The sequence below is a fragment of the Herpailurus yagouaroundi genome, unplaced genomic scaffold (genome assembly GCF_014898765.1).
Source record: "Herpailurus yagouaroundi ecotype Mexico unplaced genomic scaffold, PumYag 142, whole genome shotgun sequence".
NCBI lineage: Eukaryota > Metazoa > Chordata > Mammalia > Carnivora > Felidae > Herpailurus > Herpailurus yagouaroundi.
This window is the reverse complement of record NW_024412397.1, coordinates 4,002,598-4,027,930: the sequence shown is the minus strand read 5'-3', so window position 1 is coordinate 4,027,930 and position 25,333 is coordinate 4,002,598. Positions and strand designations below refer to the sequence as shown.

The 25,333-nt window shown below is 54.3% G+C and overlaps 2 long non-coding RNA genes across 4 annotated transcripts; both read right to left on the bottom strand.

Moving 5' to 3' along the window:
- Positions 1–2,459: 2,459 nt before the first annotated feature.
- LOC121032786 (uncharacterized) lies at positions 2,460–5,319 on the bottom strand. The gene is made up of 2 exons (XR_005791476.1): positions 4,867–5,319; positions 2,460–2,695 (listed from the first exon to the last, which is right to left on the bottom strand). It is a non-coding gene; the product is annotated as an uncharacterized LOC121032786 (long non-coding RNA).
- Positions 5,320–5,457: 138 nt separating this feature from the next.
- Positions 5,458–12,907, bottom strand: LOC121032785 (uncharacterized). 3 transcript variants are annotated; one of them, XR_005791475.1, is made up of 4 exons: positions 11,834–12,907; positions 8,693–10,503; positions 8,482–8,591; positions 5,458–8,223 (listed from the first exon to the last, which is right to left on the bottom strand). It is a non-coding gene; the product is annotated as an uncharacterized LOC121032785 (long non-coding RNA). The 3 variants fall into 3 exon arrangements; XR_005791474.1 differs by lacking the exon at positions 11,834–12,907 and adding an exon at positions 11,660–11,692; XR_005791473.1 differs by lacking the exon at positions 11,834–12,907 and adding an exon at positions 11,449–11,574.
- Positions 12,908–25,333: the final 12,426 nt, after the last annotated feature.

Here is a 25,333-nt window from a genome sequence, read left to right as displayed (position 1 = left end):
ACATACCACGGCACTGCTGTATTAGGGATGTTATACGACTTACCCCCAAATAACAATTTCAAGTACATAGAAGTAGAACTTCTGTTTCCTTCTCATCGACCTGTGGTGATTGCAGAGGCACAGCGCATGTTGGAGCCCTGGTTGAGGGAAGAATCCCTACAATGATAAGAAAGTGTAGGTACAGGGGCAACTGGGGGGGCCAGTCGGTTGGGCATCTGACTTCAGCTCAGGTCATGATCTCATGGTTAGTGATTTCGAGCCCCACGGCGGGCTCTGTGCTGACAGCTCAGAGCCCGGAGCCTGCTTTGGATTCTGTGTGTGTGTGTGTGTGTGTGTGTGTCTCTCTCTGCCCCTCCCCTACTCATGCTCTTTCTCTCTCTCTCTCTCAAAAGTGAATGAACATTAAAAAAAAAATTTTTTTTTAAATAAAGCGTAGGTATAATGGATTGAATAGTGTTCCCCCAAGGTTCAAGTCTACCAGGAACCTCAGAATGTGACCTGATCTGGAAATACAGTCTTGGCAGATGTCATCTGTTCAGATGAGGTCATACTGAATTAGGGTGGGTGCTGAATCTGATGACTAACATCCTTCTAAGAGGAGGAGACACAGAGCCCATATGACACTGGAGCCAGAGATTAGGTGACGTAGCCTCAAGCCAAGGACTGCCAGGAGCCACCTGAAGCTGGAAGAGGCAAGGAAGAATGATCATCCCTTAGAGTTTTTGGGGAAGCACGGCCCTGTCAACACAGTGATTTCAGATTTCTGGCTTCGAGAACCAGGAGAGAATTAATTTCTATTTTTTTAAGTTTACTTTGAGAGAGAGAGAGAGAGAGAGAGCGTGAGCACAAGCAGGGGAGGGTGAGAGAGAAGGAGAGACAGAATCCCAAGCAGACTCTGCACCATCAGCATGGAGCCCGACGTGGGGCTCGAACTCACGAACTGTGAGATCATGACCCGAGCCGAGATCGAGAGTCGGATGCTTAGCCGACGGCACCACCCAGGCGCCCCAGATTTCTATTGTTTTAAGTCACCAGGTGTTTGGTGCTCTCTTCCTGCCACCCCAGAAAAGTAATGCAGCTCCGGGAAGGCAGGGAGTCACGTAAACAAGGGCATCATGCTCAGTGTGAGGCTGTTTACCTTTCGGAAACCCAGCAGAGTTCTAGAATGTTGGTCCTGGAAGGAGCCAACCCCACTCTTCCTACACAGAATAGGACCTCAAGTCCAGAGCTCAGCGGCCCCCAGTGCCCCTCCGCCAACCCCATCCCCCCAGTGGGGACGCTTTCCCTGCTCGGTACAGAGCCCACCTGCCCTTCTGAGTGTCCCGGCCTGACTGGTCACCCACGTCCATCCTCCCGCCCTCTTCCCAGCAAGCAAACAAATCCTCTTAATCCTTTCACTTAAACGTCTCCCGTTGGAGACAATTTCTCTAAAATGCGAATTTATTCAGGCCCCAGCTTAAAATCCTCTAGGGGCTTGGCTCCCCCAGAAGCTTACAGGTTCCTTTCAGAAAAAAATTTTTTTTAAGTTTATTTGTTTTGAGACAGAGATGGCACGGGTGGGGGAGAGAGAGCGAGGGAGAGGGAGAATCCCAAGCAGGCTCCACGCCATCATCGCAGAGGCCGACCCGGGGTCCGGCCCCACAAACCGTGAGATCACGACCTGGGCCCGGAGCAAGAGTTGGACGCTTAAACGACTGAGCCACCCAGGCCGCCCCCCCTTTCAGGTTCCCCTACCTGGGCTCCGGGGATGAAGGGGGTCCGGCACAGATCTGCCTGGAGGTCACAGGCTGGCAGGTGGAGGGCCGGATGTGGGTCCACCGACCAAGGTTAGGCGCCGCGAATGAGCCCACAGAGGTTGTGGTGCCTACCGAGCTGAAGGGGCTGTTGGACAGAGGGTCGATCTTGCAAAAGGATAGAGGTGTGTTCTGCCCAAGGCGGTGGACGCACCCCAGTTCCCCCCGCAGACCCCAGCTTCTCTGGGCGGCTGGGCCAGGGTCCCGTCACGTGACTGCCGGCTGCCTCCGTGTGCCCTCACAAGGCCGTGTGAGGCCTCCGGCTGGTGCGCCGGGTAAGGGGCCCCCTCACAGCCCTTCGTAAGGTCATCCTGAGCCTCCTGGTCGACCCAAAGCACCCGATTTTCCCATGACACCTGCTCCCTGGGAAGCTGGTCCTTCCCGTGCAGCAGGATCTAGCTTCTGGGAGAGGCCCCAGAAGACTCCACCCGAGGCTGCATCCGCGGGGTCCTGAGAGTGGCCGGGCAGCCCCAGTGGGGATGGGGCGCGGTCGGGCCCCCCCACCCCGATCCCGCCGCCCCTCTCCGCAAGCCCTGCAGCTGGGACGGAGAGCAAGCTGTCGCCAGGCCGGAACAGGAGCCAGCCCGTCCCACCGTGTCCCTCATTTCAAAGCCTCAGCATGGAGGGCCCGGTGGCCCTGGCGGGAAGAGGCTCTGGGAAGAGGAGTTTTGATTGCTGACTTTTTTTATTTTTCACAGTACCAGCAACTGCAGGGGACATTTGCCTGAGGCGACCGGCCATTCACTTCATTTGTGTCTCTTCTTTTTCATTACTGTCCCTGTCCGTTGCACGGCGCGTCCGAATCGCGGGCAGCCAGCGGTAGGAAAATACCCACAGCCTCCTGATTCCTCGGGACCATTTCTCACCGAGCTCAGGCAGCCTCGCTGGGGAGAGTGCGGTGTCTAGAAAGAAGTAAGAACAGATTTTAGTGAGGAATACCAGCATTGGAGCGGGGACAAAAGAATGGACGTGGTGAACAGATGGGAGGGTGTTTAGCGAAGACTCATGATCTATGTGAATAGTGCAGGCTGGGACCTCCCCTCTTTTTGTTTTTGATGCATCAGGGTATGATATGATAGGATATGACAGAACGTGTCAAAAATTTAGGGGAAAATAAAACCCTGGGTTTTTTTTTTGAAACATCAAACTATTGCTATCAATAGGAACAGCAACTGTTCAAAAATTTGTTTCAGAACTGCCAAGAAGTGAGCGTTCGTGGAAAAAAAAAGTATTTTTCCCTGCTGTTTGCAAGGTGGACACAAATGAAAACAGTAGGAGGTTGACAACTTGGCACATGTCTAATAAATCTGAGGCATAAAAAGTCAACAATTCACCGTTCAAGAAAGCATTACCGGAATAAAAAGTGCTACGCGGAGAAAGAATAACCATTAAAAAATAGATTTTCTGAATTCAGTAAGTAATTTAGCCCTCAGAGCGCCGGTCTTCAAAACAAGGAAGCTTTTTCTTTCTCCCCGTAAGAGAGAGAGGGGCAGTGCTGAGCTCAGAACGGAGTGCCCTGCTGCATCTGAAATGAACCAGGTGAAAAGGCAGCTCCCAGAGAGCAGATGTTAGGGGCTCGGAGGGCTGGTGACAGGGGTCAGAGAGCGGGGACTTCCAGATCCAGGCTGCTCAGCGGCTCCACGCAGGAGCGGGCTTAATTTGACAAGTTGGTCCAGTTATAGGGAATTCACAGATCGCGGTCCATGCCAAGCAGATTTGGCCACCAACAGCACGTCTGCGGCTGGCCAAGAGGACGGCAGGTGGGCGGCCATCCCTGCTCTCCCCGCGCTAACGCCACCGACAGAGAGGCAGAGCCCCGGCGAGGCGAGGGCGCGGGGAGCCCGGCCGGAGAAGCCGAGGGCTTCAGAGGTGGGACGAAAGAAGGAATCGCGGTCCTCGTATCACAATAGGGATGGTTTTTGTTCTCACCATTTTCTGTTCAAGCTCCTAATTCTTTTTTGCCACCACGATGAGCATGGTGGGGAGGAAGATTTTAAACGAATGTGAAAACTGTTGGTAATTCTCATGCAAGTCTCATGTAAACAAAAATATCAGCATGAAAGTTATGAATCCTAATGTGTGGCACGGAGCTAAAATCTGTATCTTTTTGAATTAGAGGAATATAGATATACAGCACTGAGTAGCGTCTCTGTGCAGTTCAGGAAACTGACACAGTCTCTCCAATTTATAGGGAAATTGACATAATTTTGCAAAAAGGCAAAACCATTTGTGAACTGGGTTTTGCATAATGGGATTAATTTGGTTGACTGTCATATCCACTATGCTGCAAAATGCAAGTTAATCACAACATCATTTTGAGTTTTTTTAAGGGAAGAAAGAGAAAGGAAGAAAGGAAAGGCATTTTTCCCCCCTCATCCGACTATCTTTTCATTAAGAGAAAATACCCATTCTTCTAGTCTGCACCTTAGGTAGCTTCAGGAAATAATGCCAGATGAATTTTGCAGTGGCCGCCTCCATGAACTGAGCCGAATTGGCCTACCTCCAACGAGAAAAATTAACAGCTTTCATAGAAGCATGAAAAATTGCTTCCAAGGAAAGCCCGTCCTGTATGCTTCCGTGTATGTGTGCGTCTGCTCAGAGCTACACTGCACAATAGGGCTGAGGCCGTATCACACACATCTTGTCGCCACGCTCAGTTCCGTAGCGTCATTATTGTGAACTCTCTTTCCATCTACGGACAAGATCTAGATGATTCAGGAAGGTACCAATTGTATCCAAGAAGGTACGATACGTGACTACACTCGTCAGAAAAGCTAGGTTAAACCATGGCAACAAATAACCCAGAGTCTCCATGGCTCAACACAGGAGCTGCTTGCTTCTTCTGCCTAGGTGTAGGGCAGTGGGGGGAGGTCTTCTCACGGGGGTGCCCTAGCCCCCCCCCCCCCCCACTGATAGTACTTTATCTAGACACAGGCTCCGTTGAGTGCCCAGTCAGGACAAAGGGAGCAGGGGAGCCCAGTGAGTTCCCCGACCCTCAGTTTCTGCCTGGGAGAGACACTTTCACCACTGCCCGCATTTCCTTGCCCAAAGCAAGTCCTGTGGCGGCACCTACCTTCAGGGCAGCAGGGAGGACCAGATCTGTCCACGCGTCACAAAGGCCACGGTCATGTGTGGAATTTGTCTGTATCTCTCCACCGCTGTGAGGACTGGCCGTGAATCTGCCCAGCATGTCTCCTCTAGATGGTGGGAACCAGTGTGATGGAGAAGGGTCTCCTCCCTGCAGGGAAGGACTCGGCACAGGTGTCATTTAGCCTCGAATCAACTCAACCCAACAAGGACCAAGAGCCCACCCCGGGCCGGACACCGGAGAGGGGACGGTGACGAGGAAGACCTTCCTCTTGTCTGAAGGGAAGGACAGAATGAGCTCCTTAGGGCAAAGCAAAGTATCCTAAGTAGCACGACTGGCAAGCACAAGATGGGGGTGCCTGGGTGGCTTAGTCGGTTAAGCGTCCGACTTCGGCTCAGGTCACGATCTCGCAGTCCGTGAGTTCGAGCCCCGCGTCGGGCTCTGGGCTGACGGCTCGGAGCCTGGAGCCTGCTTTGGGTTCTGTGTCTCCCTCTCTCTCTGCCCCTCCCCCCCCCAAAATAAAAATTAAAAATTTTCAAACCTTAAAAGAAAAAAAAAGACAGAAAACCACGAGAGCATCCGAGTGTGATGTGTAGGGAGCAAAACTCAGGAAGGCTTCCCAGGAAGAGACATTTCTACTGAGTCCTGAAGGGCCCAACAGGTGGGAGAAGGGAGGGGTCAGCATGTGTGGGAGACCGCGAGGGCTCCGGTTTGGGAAGAGCTGAGGTTGGCGGAGGGAATCGGTGCTCAGTGGTGGGTGTCCCGGCAGGTGGAACCCGGGCATTTACACTTGCTTTGGCAGCTCCGGGCAAGAACGGCTCCCGTGTCTCCCTGTCGGCGTCCCGGGTCTGGAGGCTCGTGTATGGGATGCTTGTGCCAGCGTCACACTCTCAAGAAGACAACGCCCTCCGGAGTCTCAGGTCCCCCTTCCGAAGCGTGTCGGCCGGGCCACCTGGACGGTGACACCTGACCTCCCTCGGCCTGTTTTCTCCTCTCTGTGGGTTTCACGTCTACGCGGTATGGTTGTTCAGAGAGCTTGAACGGATGATGTCTGAAGGACCCAGCACGAGACGCTTGCTCCTGAGAAGCCGTGGTTGCTGGTAAGAGTTTATTGTTAGTTCGGTTTTAAGGAGAGAAACTGCTGATTAACTACTTGGACCCCTATGGGGGCTGCTCAGCTGATAACAATTCCCCTGGTGGCCCGCGTGTCCCGTTCCCCTGCCCCTCCAGCTGTGGCTGATTTACCCACAGGTAGAGACACCTCACGGCGCACCAGAAGGCTCTGTCGCCGAGACTGTGAGACTTGGACGAGAGACCCATAGAGCCACATCACCGCACGGTGTGCCCCAGGGAGCTGTTAGAGGTCGAGGCTCAGCTGTGGGGCTGGGCCCTGGGTTCTGCGGACCACCCCAAAGTCCTCTCGGGGGATCCCACTGTGCGGTCAGGACTGCCAAGAGTGGCCGTCACAGCTGGCCTCCCAAGTAGCCTTGGCCAACAAAACAGGCTTCTGAGGTAAAGGACTCCTGTTCCTCCAAAGGACTTCCAAGTAAGATTGGCTCGTGATCGATTTGATTCCTTTGATTCGAACAATCGTCACTGGTCAGTGGGTGGCACAGGGCAGGCTCCCGTGGGAGCGGTCCCTGGGCGTCTGAGTGAGCAGGAGGGGGCAGTCTCCGACCACAGAAGAGCTCCACAGGGCAGGGGGTGCAAACAGCGCCCACACTGCACGAGCATCTCCAGGCGTGGGTGCTCTGACTCCGAGGGTTTGTCCTGCCGCTATGCCCGTGTAGACCCGCCTGGATTCTGCTTTGCAGGGAAGCCCCCAGGTGTGGTGCCGAGCTCTGGTTCAGAGAGGGTGACAAGCTGGCCTCCAGCCCCAGTGTCAGGCCTGTCTTATTTCCCTGGGGCTGGAGGTGGGGAGAGGAAGGGGGAGCTAGCTTTATCGGTGCCCACTATGTGCCACATGCTGATTCACCTACTTCTAAGCTCGGCCACCTACTTCTGACTCAACGGGCAGTGGTCTCAGTGTGTCCCCAGCCACAGGTGGAGGGGAAACGAAGCCCCTCGCTTGTGGTCACCGGCTAGAAGGGATAGATGGAAACTGATTGCCAGTCCTAGCCTCTGGGACGCTAATGGTCTGAGCACTGGGCAGGTACTTCTCAAGGGATTAAGGAGGAAAGAAAAATAAAGGTAAGAGAGAGGCAGACAAAAGGGAGAAGTGGGCACTCCCCACTCCCCCCCCACACCAAACAACGAAAAGAATCAGCCCCTCAAAAGTTCTTTCAAACATTTAGCCCCCTGCATCTTGGTAAAGTTCCACACTGTTTCTGGAGCACGGAGGGGCACCCTGTATCCATACGCTTGATGTAAAGGTGCTAATCCCAAGACTAGGAGGCCACCAGCTATTGACCAAATATAAAAGTAGAAACAGCTTGACAGACAGACAAAACTTTAAAAACACTGAGGCCTGGGTCCTCCTCCAGGAGATGCTGGCAACTGATCTTGGTTGCATCCTAAATGCACAGAGGTTTGAAAGCTCCCCAGCCCTATAGCGGTGAGCACACCCCGCATCCAGAGTGTGGTTGCTAATACCCTTCTCCGATAAAAAGAACCAGGGGTCTGTGGAGAAAGGGTCGGAATGCGAGATGGGCGCATCTTGTGGTGCCAGAAAGTAAGGAGGTGCTAAAACACAAAACCAGACCCATAGTGCCACCATGATGGGGACATGTCAGGAGGACACGGGAGCAATGGAAGGGACCTCCGTTGGCTGACACGTTTGAGCAAATACATGAACGAGGCAGTGTCGGAATATAACTCGAAGTCTACACCGAGTCCATCCTGCCATAAATAAGTGGTTGACTAAAGAAATGAAGACGGAGGAGAATCTGCTCTGCAGAATTTCAAATGATTTGTGTGGAACCTCCACGCCGGAGGAGGTGGAACAGAGTTCTCTGCTCCTGGAGCATGCTGGGCTGCTCACAGGGCCTTCCTGCCCCCAAGTACAGCATATGGACAGGGGGAAAGGGCAACCTTCCACGGGGGGGACCCTGACAGGCACTGCCTTGGCCATGTGATCACGTTTGACATCAACGATAACAAGTGCCCTGACGGCAGGCACCCTCCATGGGATTTCTGGGACCTTCCTCTCCTAGACCCATAAATGCAGTCTGTCTTAGCCCATTCTCTGCTCTCACAAAGTACCATCAGCTTGATGGCTTGTAAACAGCAAGCAAGGAGTCCTCACAGCCCTGGAGCCTGGAAATCCAAGATCAGGGTGCCCGCGTGGTCCAGCGAGGGCCCTCTTCTGGTTTGCAGACTGCTGACCTCTCACCGTGTCCTCACCTGGTGGGTAAAGGAGCTAGCAGCCTCTGCGGCTTTTTCTCGCAAGGGCACCGATCCCGTTCACGAGGGATCGACCCTCCTTATCTGATCACCCTCAGAGGGCCCACCTCCGAATAAAACCACCCTGGGGATGAGATGACAAAATGCGAGTTTGGGAGAGACATGGGTATGTCTATAACATTACCCATAAGAAAACCATCCAACTCAATCTGAGAGACAACTCAAATTGAGAGACACTCTACAAAATACACAACCAACCTTCCGCGAAACCAGCAAGGTCATTAATCTCAGCGAAACCTGAGAGGCTCAGCCAAGAGGAGCCTAAGGAGACCTGATAACTGAAGTAATGTGCTGTCCTGGACGCAATCCTGGAACAGAAGAAGGTGAAAGCTCAGGAGATCTGAATAATACATAGACTTCGGTTCGTACTAATGCATCGACATTGGTTCGTTAATTGCGACCGACGTACCATCGTAATAGACAAGGCTACTAACCGGGAAACTGGGTGTGTGGCATGTGGGGGCACTATATTGTCTTTGTAATTTTTCTGTAAGTCCAATTATTCTATAATTAAAAGTTGACTGGGAAAAAAAAATGCCACTCCCAGGGGATTTCACTGGACAGTTGGGGGGGCGGGGCGCTGCTTGGGACCCTGTGTGCGTGGCTCCGCCATAATGGGAAAGTACTGACATCACCGGGCCCCTTTGCTATGCGTTTCTTACCCAGGATAGGAAGTGATCCATACGGGAGGCGTGGGGTCTGTCTGAGGACACCGGACAAAGGAGACCCGTCCCGTCACTCTGGTTTGGCCATCGCACTCTGTGGGCCCCCAGGTAAGGTTTCCTTTACCCGGCAGGGTCCCTGTGCTGGAAACATGGAAACCAACCCCTCTCTGCACTTCTGTGCTGACACAAGAACAGACATTGCAAATGGATATTCGTGCTCCTGAGAGGCTGTGTGAACGCAGTTGAACCTCCGGGTTCTGTGCCTCTGTTCCCACTACGTACATGGTGACGGGCTCCCGAAGCCAGTCGGTCACCCTGGGGAGGTGGGGAGCTGCACGGGGCTGCCCCAGGCTGCGACAGGGGGGCGCGGAGGCCCCCAGGAAGTTTTCCATCCTCTTCCCAACCCTTAGCCTCCTCCCCCCCAGATGTCCCTTGGCCATGGAGGGGGCCTGGTGGCCACCTCCCTGAGGACCAACACGGGCCTAGGAAAGGACGTCCTTGTCCAAGCTGAGCCAGCCCCCGGGGCCAGGGTTTGGCCTCCAAGTGGTCTTTGTTTGAAGATAATCTGCGGGGCGGCTGGTGAGCCATCAGCAGGGGGCCAGACCGACCCTTGTCCTCCACAGTGTATCCCAAGGGGTGCCCTCAGGAAGGGACAGACGCCTCGGGCCCCTGACCCGGCATCTGCCTCCCACCCCCACCGAGATGGGAAACTTGCGTGACGGACCCACAGACTTGTTGCTAGGAAACCGCAGGAGCAACCTTTGTGATCTCACATATGCTTAACACAATAATAAATAATGGTTAACACGATAATAAATAAACAAATAACAATAATTATAACACGCCCCAAGCCTGTTGTTTCTCCAAAATTAATTTATGATGAATTACGGCTCAAATTCCTTGGAACACGAGCAAGGGGAGGGGAGAAGAACTTTTATTCGCCATCAGGCACAGAAGGGGTGAGAAACGGCCTCTCCCTGACCAAGCTCTTCCCGGGCCTCTGGGGACCCACGGGAGGCACCCAGAAGGGGCTCTCCTCCTTGCCTGTGCCCCTCACACCGCCTCTCCCCTGCCTGCTACGGTTAAGTTTTTTAGATACTTTACTTGCATTTCTAATTCAGTTATTCCTCTGAAATTTATTCAAAGGATTTATGCTTATGAAATTATAATATAATGCTGCCTATATGCCAATGAGCTGCAGGCAAAGAAAATAATTTTCTTCAATTTACAGTTATGAGGCTGGAGGGAAATGATGCCTTCTTATCACCTCTTTCTCTCTGTGTGTCTTGGCATTTTTTTAAGTCTTCAGAAGGCAGGAGCTGATGATGAATCCTTAAGCAGATCACACTGATAATTGTATTTCAGAGATGGCAGCTCCGTGAACGCTGTCCACCGCCCGTCGCCAGTCACTGGAGGTACCGGTGTCACCCGCTCCTTGTCTCAGAAACTCAGCCTCGGTATCGCCAGCTCGCCGGGGATGTTGTTAGATCGTCCGAGAGGATTATTAGATGGAAGGGAAATTTACGGATGACACTTGGTAACAATTAATCAGGAGCTGTTGATAAAGTTAAGTTGGTTCTCTTACCCCTACCCCCTCCCCGAGCTATAGACGTTGCGTCTATATGTCTAGGTATAGACATCTAATCGTAATAATATGCAGGCCTTGTTCCGATTGTCAAATGCCTCATTTTGTCACTCTGTTTGATTAATGGACCCTTTGGAGTCCCCAAAAAGTCCTCGTAATACAAATAAAAAGAATCATAAATATTGAATAAGCTCACAGCACAGTTAACCTTGACTACATTTTGGGACATTCTTGGAGAAAGTTTGCTATACGGAAAATAAATTGCTGTGGGGATTAAAAAAATATGCGCCCTCACACCAAATTGGAGATTTTGGACAATGTCACCCCTCTCACCTTGTCACTCTTATTAATCTGGTGTGATTAATTAGTTTAGTTAGCTTTACATTCAGGCCAGCAAAGGGCCGGACGGCTGGCGTGCTAGCATACTAGGGGCCCCGTGCCCCATCTGCCAAAGGGATTCGGGGGCGAGGAGGGGCTAATGGGGACAGCGCTGTAACCCCACGCGGCACAAAAATGGGGGATGTGCACGGGCCGTTTCGGACGTCATTTATGGGCAAGAGCCTGCAGGGGGGCTGGGGACTCTCAGCTGCTTTGGCAAAGGCCTTCTCTCCGTGGGTGGGTTCTCGTCATGGAAACGCTCGGTTCTCTCAGACCCAAGTCTGCCCTCAGTAGCCGGGGCCCTTTGAGACGCCCCCTTACATACAGATCACAGACGGGACGGGTCAGTTGACCCGGAACACCGATCCCAGCTAGGCCGTAATGACCTGCTGATTTTCTTCAGCCCCTAGCCTGTGGTGAAGGGCTGGGTGGAGACTGAGGCCCGGACCTGCTTCTGCAGTGTGGTTGGTGCATGCCCGTGGGCACAGACTCTCGGTTTGCTCGGCTCTCGGTTTGCCCGGCTCTCGGTTTGCTCACCTGTGGACTGGGCATTCCCACCTCGTAGGATGGTTATAAGGATGAAATGAAACAAAGGAAAAAAATGTGGCACACTGTCCGGCATATAAACAATACTCTGGGGGCACCTGGGTGGGCCAGTGAGTTAAGCGCCTGACTCTTGATTTCGGCTCAGGTCATCATCTCACGGTATTCCTGGGTTCGAGCCCCGCTTCGGGCTCTGTGCACTGACCTCATGGAGCCTGCTTGGGATTCTCTCTCTCTCTGTGCCTCCCTTGCTCACGCTCTCTTTGTCTCTCTCAAAGTCAATACATAAACTTCAAAAAAAAAAAAAAACCGCCCCTGGTGGGGGGAAAATTGGCCCCCCCCCCCCCAGAAGAGGTATTGATGTCTTAACCCCTGGTACCTGTGGGTGTGACCTTCTTAGGTGTGGGCTGATGTAATTGGGTTGGAACCAGGTCACAATGGAGCAGCGTGGGTCCTCATCCAATGACAGGTGTCCTTGTAAGGAGACAGAAAGGTGGACGCAGACACCCAGGAGAAGCCACGTGACCGCAGAGGCAGAGATAGGAGTGATGGATCTCTGAGGCATCCAGGGGCCTCCAGAAGCTGGAAGAGGAGAGGAAAGATGCCCCCGCCCCGCCCCCAGAGCCTTCAGAGGGAGCGCGGCCCTGTTCACACCTTGATTCCGGGCTTCGTGCCTCCAGGACTGAGAGACTATGTTTCTGTTGTTTCGGCCACGTTTGCGGTGCTCTCGCCCTGCAGCCCCGGGAAACTGATCCACGCTGTCGATGGCGACCCTGATTTGGTCTGTGGGGAACAGGAGCAGCAGGGCTGAGGACTCGGCCTGGTCTGCGTGGGGCTGGTTTCTCCCGTCCGCGCTTCCCCAGGCAGAGTCAGGATCACGCCGGCGGCCTCCCACCGCTGACGGGGCTGCGGTGGAGGCCCGCAGGCCCGCAGCCCTACCTGCCGGGTGAGGGACTGCATCGGGGTACCCTGGCGCTCCTGAGGGCCAGCTCTCGGTCAGTCGTCCTAACCCAGACCCCGCGGAAGTGCTGCAGAGGCAACGCGACCCGTGATTCGGGGGACAGGGATTCATTCCGGTGTATCGGTTTATGTGGCCTTTTCTCAAGTTCCATTGTTATTTTTAGATACAGGCAAAATTCAAAAGAACTCAACTACCCTAATACACCCCAGGAAATTATCTGCTGAAACATAAGGCGCCTCACGTTAGGTACCAAATATATAACGGAGAAGCTGCAAGTGACTGCAATTTTGTATGTGGAGACTTATTTTCCTGTTGACGTTTCGGGATAAATCCAAGAACTTATTTCCTCCGAAGTGAAAACGTTGGCCCCCGTCACACTGAAAATGACACTTGCCTCTTGCTCCTTCTCCCGGCATTGTGGGCCTGACGTGCTCCGGAGGTGACACAGCCCTTCCAGGCCCCGGCTGTGCCCCCCGCACGTCCGAAAGGCCATCACACACGGCGAGTTTCTGCAAACGCCACGCGGACTCTGGTCCGAGGGAAGAGGGTGGCTGGGAGGTCCTGAGAGCGGGCTCTCCGAGTGGGGCGGGCGGAAGGTTCAGGGTGCGGGCTCGTCAGAATCCCCTCCGTGGGGAGCTCCGACTTTGGATCTCCGGCTCAGGTCACGACCTCGTGGTTCGTGAGTTCAAGCCCCGCGTCGGGCTCCACGCTAACAGCAGAGCCTGCTTGGGATCCTCTCCCTCTGCGTCCCTCTCTCTCTCTCAAAGTAAGTAAATAAACTTAAAAGGAAAAGAGAGGGAGTGGTTCAGGGAGCACGCTAATCCGAGGGGAAGGTCAGGGCTGGGGAGCATCATAGGACTTGGAGCCAGGCCGGGAGGGAATCTGGCCATGCAGCCGGTGGAGTCAGAAGTCAGGGTGCGGCGGGCAGGGAGACAAGGGACGGAGAGCAGTGGGGACTCTCGGCACAGACGACTTTTCCGTGAAGCCGCCCCCGAGGAAAGGGACACGGAGGCCACAGGCCACGAGTCACAGGTGTAACCGCCCGGGTGTGCCTCTCCCGGCGCCTTCCTGCTCAAGGCTACCTGCCCTCTCCTCCCTGCGTTCCTGTGCCTGCGCGGTGACCCTGGGTGGTGCATAGTGACCGTGAATGTTTGCTTGGATGAATGACTCAATGAGCAGCAGGACTGGGCACATTTCTGGGCTGGGAGGGGAGAGCCAGGGGCAAGCGAGGGAGGGACACCTACGAATGAGGTCCTTCCTGGAGGAGAGGGGGGCCCAGACCTCACTGTGTGTGGCCACGGAACCCTGGTGTCGGGGTGATTCCTCCCAGACGCTCCTGCCGCTTTCGGGGTGCAGGGAAGGTGAGGTTTTCTGAGAAGGAGGGAGGAGTCGGTGGGAAGAAGGTGGCGGAGGCAGCGAAGCTCCGAAGGCTGAGCCTGGCAGGGAGGAAGCGGGGGCCTGCCTGGCAGCCGGGGATGGAAGAGTGGGGGGCTGGCCGAGCAGGGGGCAGAACAGTGAGTCAGGCGGGCAGCGGAGGGGGGAATGAGCACCCTTAAAGCCTGGAGCCCGGTGCTCTGGCCTCATGGACATCACGTGGGCAGGAAAGGGGCAGCAGGACCTAGTCTCGCCCGTGATGGGGAGCTTTTCTTGGGAGGCAAAGATTTTAGGTGAATCTGCGACGTGGGTCTTAGCGATCTCGGGTGGAGATGATTGTTCCGGTATCCCAGGGGGCTGAGACGTTGCGTCTTCCCCGAAGGCAGGCGCTGGTTTGGGAGGGAATCCAGAAGTGCAGCTGAGCACACTGATTGCTCACTTCGTGATTTTCTGAAAAGATCTCAAGCGGCACACGAGCACCTATTTGAAAGATGCTCACATTTGGGTCTCCGTCCATATTCATTAGGGTAGCGGTAGCTGTTGGGACAGACGAACCCAGCCTCGTGCGGCCTTAGCACAGATTGTTTTGTCACGCTGGGGGCAAGAAAGGGGCATCGCTGGTCGGTGCCTCACCCGGGCCGCTCTGGGTCTGAGGTTCCAGGCTCTCTGACGGGCAGTGAGCCTGGGCACCGGCGGAGAGGGAGCCCCGCAGGTGCAGGGTTTTCATCAGCCTGGCCTGGAAGTGTCCACAGGGCTCCCGCGTCCAAGCGACTGGCCCAAAGGGCCCTGGGGCCCCGAGTATCCATAGGGGCCGGAGACTGTAGTCCAACTGTGTCTCTAACTACAGGAGGAGACAGGGTCGGTGGACTTGCCACGTGGACTTTCCGCTCCCCCCACCCCCCGGGGCTAGAGTAAGGGGAAATAACAGGTGTTTCTGAAACTGGAACCTATGGGCTGGTTGCTTGAATTTATGGATTGATCCAGCGAAAGATTTGTGCCGAAACATCATGAATTGCTCAAATGTAAACCTGTACGCAGCTCACAGGCCCCAAACAAAGGTGATCCGTGGCCGTAAATAAAGGAAGAAATGTTGTTCATTTCTTGCCAACATGGATAGCTCTTCAGTACCTAAATCCGGGATTTTTAAACTTTTCCGTCCGGAACTAACTTCCAGCCCATCTGTGGTCGCATGTTGTGAATGCACATTACACTCTCTTTGCCCTTGTATGTTCCCGAAACAAACGTTGGGTCTTTCGGATGTATTCTTCACTGGTAAGAGAGGGCGATACTCTGGCTGTATCCGAGGGTGACATTCTCATGTCTAACGTGTCACTTCCTTCTTTTCGAGGTGAGTGCATTTCCATCTGTGTGAGGCACCCCCAGGTGGGAGGGGGTGTTCTGCTTTCACAGAGTCTCAAGTCATCATCTGGAACGTGGCTGGGGCTTTAGGTGCCGGCAAAGAAGGCTGGGGGTTTTCAGATTTACCCCCAAATAAAGTGCTAAAGTCGTGCTGATGGTCTTACGCACACGCGGGGGGATGGTCTCTTGGAGGGAACAGGGTCAGTGCTCAGTGGCAGACGCATGGCCCCTCAGAGAATTTGCGGTCCCCCGAAAGACTCTCCCCTCTAGCAGGGGATGGCCCCACCCCTCATTATGGGTGCCACGCGGGACTGTAAAAAGACTTGAAGCCCTGTCAAATGCCTTATTAAAGTGGGAGTGGTTAAATGGTTATCTTTTTATAAAACACACATGATTATTATAGAAGATTTAGAAAATGCAGAAAAGCATACAAAGCAGCTGTATATTTCTGCTGCTGCTGTTGAGAGAGAACCACTGTTAGCATTTTAGACAATTTCCTTTCAGGCTTTTTTCAGTGCATACGTGATTTACAAAAATCAGCCTCATGCTGTATGCACTGCTTTATAACTTGATAGTTTTCGTCCAATGGTAGATACATCATGACATTTCTTTAATGATTTATAATGGATGTATTACATATCCTTACGGATACTTACTATAATTTCTCCACTATGGACTGAAGGTGGCGAAAAGCGTAATACGCAAATATTCATGCCTATCTCTGACTATTTCTGTTGGATAGATTTTTAAAAAAGCATTTACGTCTTGAAGGCTATAAGTGCGGTGTGTAGTGTAACATTGTTGGTTACCTGCTGCCCAACTGCCTGCAGGATCTTGTATCCCGCCCCCTGCCCCCACTCCAATGGTCAGAGAAATGTCTTTAATGAAGTCAAAGGCTCCACCCAATTGGCCAGTCTAGGGTCAGATATCATGTTCTCTGTTCTCCATGCATGGCACAAAACAGATACTCGATAAATGTCTGTTGAATAAACGGACAGGCCAATGACGGATGGGTAAGCCCCTCTGTTGTCTCCGCTTAGCCCACCTCTGCGGGTTTTCCAATATGGCAGAACTTCAAACGGACACCAGCGATGTCACACAGCAGTGACTGCAGGAGTCGCCATCCACTGAGTGCCTTCTAAGGACCCCGTGCTTTACGTATGTATAGCTGATCCTCACTATTTGCAGATTCCATATTTGTGAATTTTCCTTCTCACTAAAATGTATTTGTAACCCCCAAATCAACACCCATGGTGCTTCCACGTCACTCGTGGGTATGTGCAGAGCACCAAAAAACGTGATGCACACGTTCCCAGGTCCAACAGGGCAACACTCTGCCTTCTTGTTTCAGCTCTCCTACGGTAAACACCTGTCCTTTTCATGGTCTACTTGGTACCATGTTGTTCATTGCTATGCTTTTTGTTGATGACTTTGCAGTTCAAAATGACGCCCAAGTATGGTGCTAAAGAGTGTGACGTGCCTCATGGAGAAAATAGGTATATTAGGTAAGCTTCATTCAGGCCTGAGTTATGCTACTGCTGGCCATGGGTTCAGTGTTCATGAATCCACAGTAAATATTAAATAAGGTGTTTTTAAGGGGAAACACATAAAATAAGGTTCTGTATACATTGGTTGATGCAGGTTGTGGCCAGGGGCTTGGGGGAACCTAGTCTTGCGCTTCCCCCTAAGAGCGATCGTCCAGCATTTACTAATTCCATGTTCACGTGACTTCATAGAGCGTGACTCTCTTGAACAATGAGAACGGACTGTGGTTCCTTGTCCTTGGAATGACACCATGGGCACTGTCCCCGTTTCACAGAGATGATGTCTAATGATCAGCACTGGATAACAGAGTCAGATTCTGAACCCCCCTCCATGGGACCCCAAAGCCGTCCATTTTCCAATGCACCCACCACTGATTCCAGCCAGAATCGTGGCGCTCTAAGCTTGCTGTCCTCCCTCTCTGCTCTCCCTGTCTTTGGCCTGTCCTACATTTGGAGCTTCTCCAGGAGGCCGGCACAGACCGTCACACCAGGCCTCCATTCCCCGCATGGGATGGCTTCCCTGGAGGACAGCAGCCTGATATTCTGGAGTCAGGATCCAGTTAGCTCCACCGATTCTGTCTCCACTTCAGTGTCTCTGAAATGGGGAAGCAAGTTGCCATCAATGACACAGTGCCACGGGCCATTTGAGACGTGCGGTCGTGGTTCACGTGTGCTTGAACTCAGGTGGTTTTCCTGGTGGGATGACTGGACCACATCAAACCCCCAATGTTAGTCAAAAACTATGAAGTCAAAAACTATTCCTTCTGGGAAGGAATGCGTTGTAACTATGAAAATCTTTTCTTGACATCTGATAAGATCAAGTAAACTTGGAGGATGTTCATTGTTGGGAGAAATTTCTGGAGTCAGCACTGGTTATAATTTCTATCTCTTTGACCCTCTGCGATACATCTTGGACAATTTCCTGACTCTTTTCCAATTCATGAATTCTCTCTTCAGGTATATCTAATTGAGAATTAAACCATTACTTAAATTGTTATTTTCAGTTCTTTTTTTTTTTTTTTTTACTTCCTAAGATTATATCCATTCTTTTTCAAATATTCAAGGTTGTTTTGATATTTTTCCTGAAGTTCATTTCTTTTTTTTTTTTTTAACGTTTATTCTTTTTGAGAGACAGAGACAGAGCAAGAGTGGGAGAGGGGCAGAGAGAGGGAGACACAGAATCTGAAGCAGACTCCAGGCTCTGAGCTGTCAGCACAGAGCCCGATCAACGCAGGGGCTCGAACTCATGACTCGAGATTATAACTTGAGCCAAAGTCGGATGCTTACCCAACTGAGCCACCCAGGCTCCCCTCCTGAAGTTCATTTCTTAAAGGTAGTAAGCATTGTTGTTTTATAATCCATACCTGTTAATTCCTGAAGTCTTTTTATGTGTCTGTGTTCCTTTACTTCTGCTATTTCTGGCTCATGGCTCGGGATTTCTTCTTCTTAAATATTTCTTTAAAATTTTTTTTAAATGTTTGTTTATTTTTTAGAGACATAGAGACAGAGCATAAGCGGGGGAGGGGCAGAGAGCGAGGGACACAGAATCCGAAGCAGGCTCCAGGCTCCGAGCGGCCAGCACAGAGCCCGACGCGGGGCTCGAACTCACCAACCGTGAGATCGTGACCAACCAGATCCTTGCTCTTTGGACCAACCAGATCACGTTGGGCACTGAGGCTTGTCACCTCGGATGGCCCTGGGCTTTATCTTTAGTCCCAAGCACCTTGAAAAGCTGTGGTAACTAAATAAAGTTCAAGGGCCCCATCGTTAGCGGGTTTTCCTCTTTTCCACGGTAGATGTGGCTTTGGTGCCCCACCTCCCTCTGTGTTTTCTACTTCCTCTCGGATTTTGGCCTAGTAATTTCTATTTTCTTGCCTTTTTGTCAGATCCTCACAATTTTTAGGATTTTTACAGTTTTGTAGAACCTTTCGGTTGTTCGTGGTGGGGACATCGGTGCCCTTAGTAGTGGGACCAGAAGTCCCACCTGCCTCCGAACTGTGGGTGTCCAGGAGGCCTCCTGCCGCCCAAGGATGCCAACTACTATGCTCAGGCTCTCACTCGATTCTCTGGAAATATCCGTGCCTCTTGTTTCCACCGAGCTTCACGCTCTCGTGCGACATGAAGCTGGACAGCGCCTTACCGGTCATCCAGGCTGATGGTTCTGAAGCATAAGCTCCCACCAGCACCACATACGGATGCTCTGCTGGGCTGAAGTGTGGCTTCTGGGGTGAACCGGCTAGCCCCAAACTCGGCTTCGCCGCTTACTGTGTGACTTTGGGCAAGTTACCCAGCCTCCCTGGGCCTACCTCCTTCTTCCATAAAGGGGGGACGAAAATTAGCAACCACCTAAGATGTTTGATCTGGAATAAAAAGCTAACGCGGTGCCTTGCCCCAGTATGAAGGGAACTGAAGCTACTATCAGCGTGATCATTCTTTTCAGAGTTCCCCAAGGGGCTTCCTGAGCACGCAGGCAGTCAGGCCCGCCCCCAGACCCCTCGGCTCCACAGTATGGGAATCCGAGTGGGGCCTTAGAGAGGATGCCCCGCTGCCTCTGCGGGAGGCTGGGACCCACATGTCACCCTGGCACCGCCCGTGCAGCCCGGACCCCTCTTTCGCCACCGGCGAGGCCAGCGTCCAGGGAGCGGGCAGAGTCTGGGTGAGCACTCGGGCCCCCGACCCCACCTGGCCCCGTGGGGTCCTTCCCATCCCCTCACTTGACCTCACCGAGTCCTGTGTGGAACCTTGTTTCCTTGTTGCTCCCGCTCCACGAGGTGACGATGGTTCCTGAGAAGCTTAACCGCCACGGTGATCTCCGGGTAACTGGTCATGGGCTGCAACCATGCCTCTTCTGGATGACAAACCTGTCTGTGGACGTGCTTGTGACCCACGCTGGCGAGGGCTATGCTCCCACGGCCCCCCTGCCTGCCGGGGCACCCCACACAGTGGACCACGAGAGCCACCAACGGCCACGGGTCTCGTCCGTCACCCAGTCCCCAGTGAACCACGGCACCGGACGGGCATCGCTGGGCTGGCTGTCGGGTCCTGTGCGGCCCATGGGAGGGAGGCTCAAGTGTCACAAAACCCATCCAGTATTAGCTCCCCTGGAGTCTGCAGTCGGGGGACAGAGACCACGTTTTATGGATGGTGCACCCTCGGGTTAGGACAATGACTGGAGCACAGCTGAACGAGTTAGGGGGTGCACACAGGCACACCGGAGGGTCCCCAAGCCACCTTTCGTGGTGCCATTTCCAGCCTGAGCAGGAGCAGGTTCTGGGCCACGGGCTGCTATTGGTGTTGCCCTGCCTTTGCCTCTGGAGGGCTGGCGGTCCCCCCGGCCCCCCACATTGTGGAGCCCACGGAGGCTGAGGATGCGCCTGCACGCCCTGAGGCACCCACCCCCTCACTTACAGGGGAGAGCGGGGGGCTCGGCTCCCGGAGGGACCGCGCCAGATTGTTGAAACCCCTTGGTTTCTTACTGCTGCTCTAGGGTTGACTCCAATATAAAGTACATGTTCCTGTTCGTTGCCATTTATGTGTTAGTTATCATTAACAGCCATTATAATTTTTTCCCAGTGGCAATTACATTGATATTACTATATCTAAATCAAAGAGGACATTACAGCAATTACTGTCATAAGTTGATTGGGAACCACCTAATTTTTTAGTGACACTATTTTCTTAGCAAGATAATTTTCCCTCGCAATAAATAATACACCAGGAGAGTTGTGCAAACAAAAAGTGCCATTTTACACATGACTTTCATTATTATTTTTAACAAACGGAAAACGTACCTGCAGTTTCTCCTTCGTGTGAGAATAATGCAGTTAAGATCTGAAACCTGTTAGATGTCGAGCTCAACAGCGGATGGCACCGGGTGAGATTTTCGTGCTTTCAATCTTTCTCTAAAGCAGACGAAGGAGGGGAAGAGAAGGAAGGAGACGAAGAAGGAGAAGACAGGAAGATGGGGGGTCGGGGAGGAACCGGCCCTGCCGGGCCCCTCCTGTCTGCGGCAGAGCGGTTCACGTCCTAGGGTCCAAGGGCCTCGGGCTGGGGTCTCCACCAGGTGGCTTGCGATCCATCTGGGGGGGGGGTGCTCCTCCCGAGGTGAGTGACGGTTCAGGCAGCCACCGCGGCCGCTCCCAGACCGCACCGGGCGCCAGGGAGCGGCCAGGGAGGGACGAGAACCTGCCTGCTGTGTCTTCCACTGGCTGCCCAGCAGGTGCCTCAGATCCTGAGCAGCCTTCCTTCCCCTGTGGGTGATGGACTGCACTTCCCCTGTGCAGCGAGTGGCTTCTGTCAGTCCTTCTAGAAGCGAGGGCTGGGGAGGGGCTGGCAGGGGCGAGGACGGAAATCTAGACGGGAGCTTCTCCTTCTGCAGGGTCTGGCTGGGGGGGGCCTCATGCTGGGCAGACACTCTGAGGACGGGGGGGGGGGGCGGGCCCCTTTCCCTCGGGACCCCGAGACCCCCCCCGCCAAGGCCCTCTGGCGTGTGTCATCACCCATGCCTGTGTGTCCTCTTCTCCCGCCTCGGCCCCCGCTCCTACTGGAATGGGCCGAGCTCGCCTTCTGCAGTGTTTTCCATCATTCACTCCCTCTAGTTCAAAATTTCTTCCCCATCTCGATGTATACAGCTTGCGGCTTAAAAGCCCCCACCCCCCCCCCATAAGAAACAACCCACTCTTCCCCTAGAACGCTCTCTGGAGCTTTCCCCAACTTTCCAGATCAGACACCCCTGGTTTAATAATAACTCAGATATTTTCTAGCTGTGTGACATTAGGGCATTCACTAACTTCTCTGGGCATCCGTTTCATCAGTGAATGGGAGGGAAACCTCTCTCTTAGTCAGTTATGCTGAAGTAGTCATTGGGCCCCTGGTTTGCTTCCTGAAAGGCCTCGGGACGATCCTGGAGCCGGGCTGCTGTGTCCCCACCCAGCTGTGGGACCTGGGGTATGCTTCTGCTGCTCTCTGTGCCTCAGTATCCCCATCTGTAAAACGAGGGTCATAATAATAACCCTGCGCTGCAGGGTAGTTACATTGGGGGCGCCCGGGTGGCTCGGTTGGTTAAGCGTCCAACTCTTCATTTTGGCTCCGGTCGTGATCTCACAGTTCGTGAGATTGAGCCCCGCATCAGGCTCTGTGCTGACAGCGTGGAGCCTGCCTGGGATTCTGTCTCTCCCTGTCTCTCTCTCTGCCCCTCCCCGGCTCTCAAAATAAATAAGTAAAACTTAAAAGGTAAAAGAAGTGATTATATGAGCAGTGAAACCAATGCCTCCCACACCATAAGCGAGATGTGTCAGATATTTATTGTTGATTTAAAAAACTGGTGCCTGAGCTCACCGTCTCGAACCCCACTGTCCAATGTGACAGCCAGGAGCCTCCCGGCCAGTGAGCACTTCAAACGTGGCTTGTTCCAACTGACTTGCAAAGAAAGAATAAAATATCTCCATGATTTTTATATTGATACAATTTGATATACTATTTTGCACATGCCGATCTAAACAAAACGTATTAGGAAGATTACTTTCTCCCTTTTTAATGCGGCCGTTTGGACAGTTTGCCCGTGTGGTTCTCCTTTTATTTCCATCGGACAGTGTTGGCCTAGAGCGTGCCATTCTGGGGACTCAGTCAAAGAAATGGAGTGAGCACTTAGCAGGAAGCCTGGGGCACGGTGGGGGCTTGCTGGGCGCCCTGTCTCCCCTCGCTGGGCACCTCCCACCTTGTGCACTTGCTGCCTCCCCCTGAGGCACCAGGTTCTCGCGGGCGGGGGGATTGCGTGGTGGTCCTCACTTCTCCGACCACTGAGGCAGCCCCCGACGGTGGGGACCCACACACCTGCACTGGGCGAGAGGACCCTGTCCCGTAGATGAGAGCCCTCCGGAGGGCCTCACCAGGCAGCAGGCCCCGTGACTGCTCAAGCCGCCACCGCAGAGTGGAACTCAGAGCCCTGCCTTCCGGCCCAGCTGGCCTGTGACCCTCTGCACACCCACCTGGCCGCACACTCCCGGCTTCCGGGCCTCCCGGGTGCTCTGGGGAGCCGGGGAGAAAGGGAACAAACGTGTTCTCTCTGCCTTCACCGCCTCGGGCTGCACCGAGGGCCCTGGGAACGTGACATCAACACGTGTATGCGATAATGAGAGTGTTGGTGGAGCACCATCTCGAAGGAACAGGGGCCATTACGGTGGCTGCGTCTCACGAGCCACGACGACGGCCTGCCAGCCGTCCTATCGCAGGGCCGCCCGCTTGGCCGCGTGCAGAGGAGCGGCTGTCCGCGGCCAGGGGGGATCTGGGCCTGCCTCCTCCTCGGGCTCCCCCTGCTCACGGCGCCCATTCCCGCCAGCAAACCCCGCGTGCGCGCACAGATTCTGGGTCCCTGCAAAGTCCCCGTCGGAAGGACTAGGCATTCGTACCGAGGGCCCTCTCGTCCAGTGTCAGCCAAAGACCTGAAGATGCCAGGTGGCGAGAGAGCAGGCTGTCCGCGCCCCCGGAAGCCCTGGCTGAAAGCGCCGCCTCCTTGCAGCCTGGTGGCCTGGAGGGTTGTGTGTCCACAGAGGGCAGAGGGCCAGCAGGACGGCCGGAAGGGGGCTCGTGAAAGCACCAGCACCCCCACACGGAGCGTGACCAGAAGGGGGCCCCCATCGGCGGGTGACACGGCCTCGTCGGTGAGTGACAGCGAGTGACAGCTTGGACAAGGTGCATGACTGGGGACCGGGGCCTCGGGTCTGCTCCTTGACTCCACACACAACCCCTCCTGTGGTTGCCAACGCTGCTTTTCACTTGCTCCGGGCTTGGGTTCCACTTTGACAACAGTAGGGACTAAGGGCTGCACGCGGGGACCAGCCCTGCTGGTGGCCACTCTCCTCCGCGGCAGGCAACGGTCATGTTCCATCGCCCCCCGTCCCCGGTAAGACGTTCCGGCTCTGTGCCGATGTCCCTCACACAGAGGTCCAGCACCTTCCTGACCCCGGTTAGGGGGCCACGCCAGGGAGTCTGAGCCGACCACTGGGGCCCGCTCTCCATGATGGGCCAAGCCCGCTGAAGTCTGCCTTCGCCCCTTCCCAACCCCTGGGACCCTAGGTCCTACAGAATGAGGGTGAAGCCAGCGGCAAGTACCCGGGAGTACTGAGCTCCTGGCTCCCAGGCTCGGACCATCACTTGCTCTCGTGGGCTGGGCACGGCTGCCCGGGAGCTTCCTACGCTGTGTGTGTTTCTCAGGGGCTCATCTGCGGGGAGGTCTGTCCTGACGGGAGCAGGTGATACCTTGGGGAGCTAAGACTGTCGGCCTAGTGTTTCACCGTGGCCGGTGGCACCGAGGTCCCGCTTGCTTCCACCCCTTCGGTTCCCCTGGCCCCTGTCCCCAGTCCCAAGGGAAGGTCCCTGGCGACCGGCCACGTCCGTGGCTGAGTGAGCTTAGTGCTTTTGTGTGTGTGTCACCACATTTCCTTACAGACACCTCTAAAGCAAAAAAGTGAGTGGAATATTTAAATGAAACCCAACTGGCTTGTAAAATGTGGCACAGGTTTCTTTTCACAGTGCTGAGCTTTTAAGTGAGAGATTTTTCCAGCAAATATTAGCACAGCCCTCCTGCCATTAACGGAATGGGTTAATTGCCTTAGAGGAAAAAGCTCTGGAAAAGGATGTTTTAAATCATCTCGGAAAAAAAAAATCATCTGAAAATGAGTTTCTGGCAGGCTGCACGTGCTGGTGGTGGGGGCAGGGGTGGCAGGGAAGGCCGGCCCGGGGGGTGGGCGCCAGAGGCAGCGGCGTGTGTCCTCGGGCCGCTGCCGTGCCCCTCTGGGCCCCAGAGTCTCCCTGAGGCAGGTGGATTTTGCCATAGTTAGAATAGTAGCGTTCGTTCGCCCTGTGGGGGAAATTACAAGAGCGGGCGATATGGGGGACGAGGATGGTGATAAAGCGCGTGTAAATTCTGCGGACCGGAAACCTCCTTGTCTTCAAAGAAACAGTCTGAGAAACAGAAAACTTCACCCCTCAGATGAGTGAAAAACAAGCCACCCGTCGTTCTCCCCAAAGAGGGTGTCAGTTCCGACTCCTCGGGCCAGCCGTCAGTTCGGCGAAGCGGTCAACTGAAAACTCGTCTTACAGCGGGAGGGTCATCTCTGTTCTAGAATAAACAGACGCTTTGAGAGTTAGGACGAATACTGGTCGCCTGGGCGGGGGGGGTGGGGGTGGTGGTGGTGAGGGTTCTCGGGAAAACACGGTCAGGTGCTCTGCTGCATGGTTGGCTGGGTCGTGGGCGTGGCGGGACCGGAGGGGGCCTGGTGCTGGGAACCAGAGGCCCCGCCCTCCTCAAGGAGGTGGTTTGCCCTGGGTGGGGAGGTCACCGTGAGGAGCTGAAGGTGGGCACAGGGCACTGCTTCTCACCCACCGCTGGGAGCGTCCACGCCCGCTCCCCCACGCGGGCCCAGACCCCACGTGTGGCCCCTGCCCCCTGGCTGGGCTGGCAGCCGCTGGCCTCCCCGGCACCTGACACCCGCCCTGAGAGAGGCCAGAGGGAGTGTCCTCGGGTGACAGGAAGGTGAGCCAGAAGGCAGGGAAGCAAGGCCGAGGGTGGCCAGGGCGGGCCAAGTCGCAGCACTGGGGGCTCCAGGCTCACCCGTCCCGGAGTCTGGGAGGGATGTGCCCA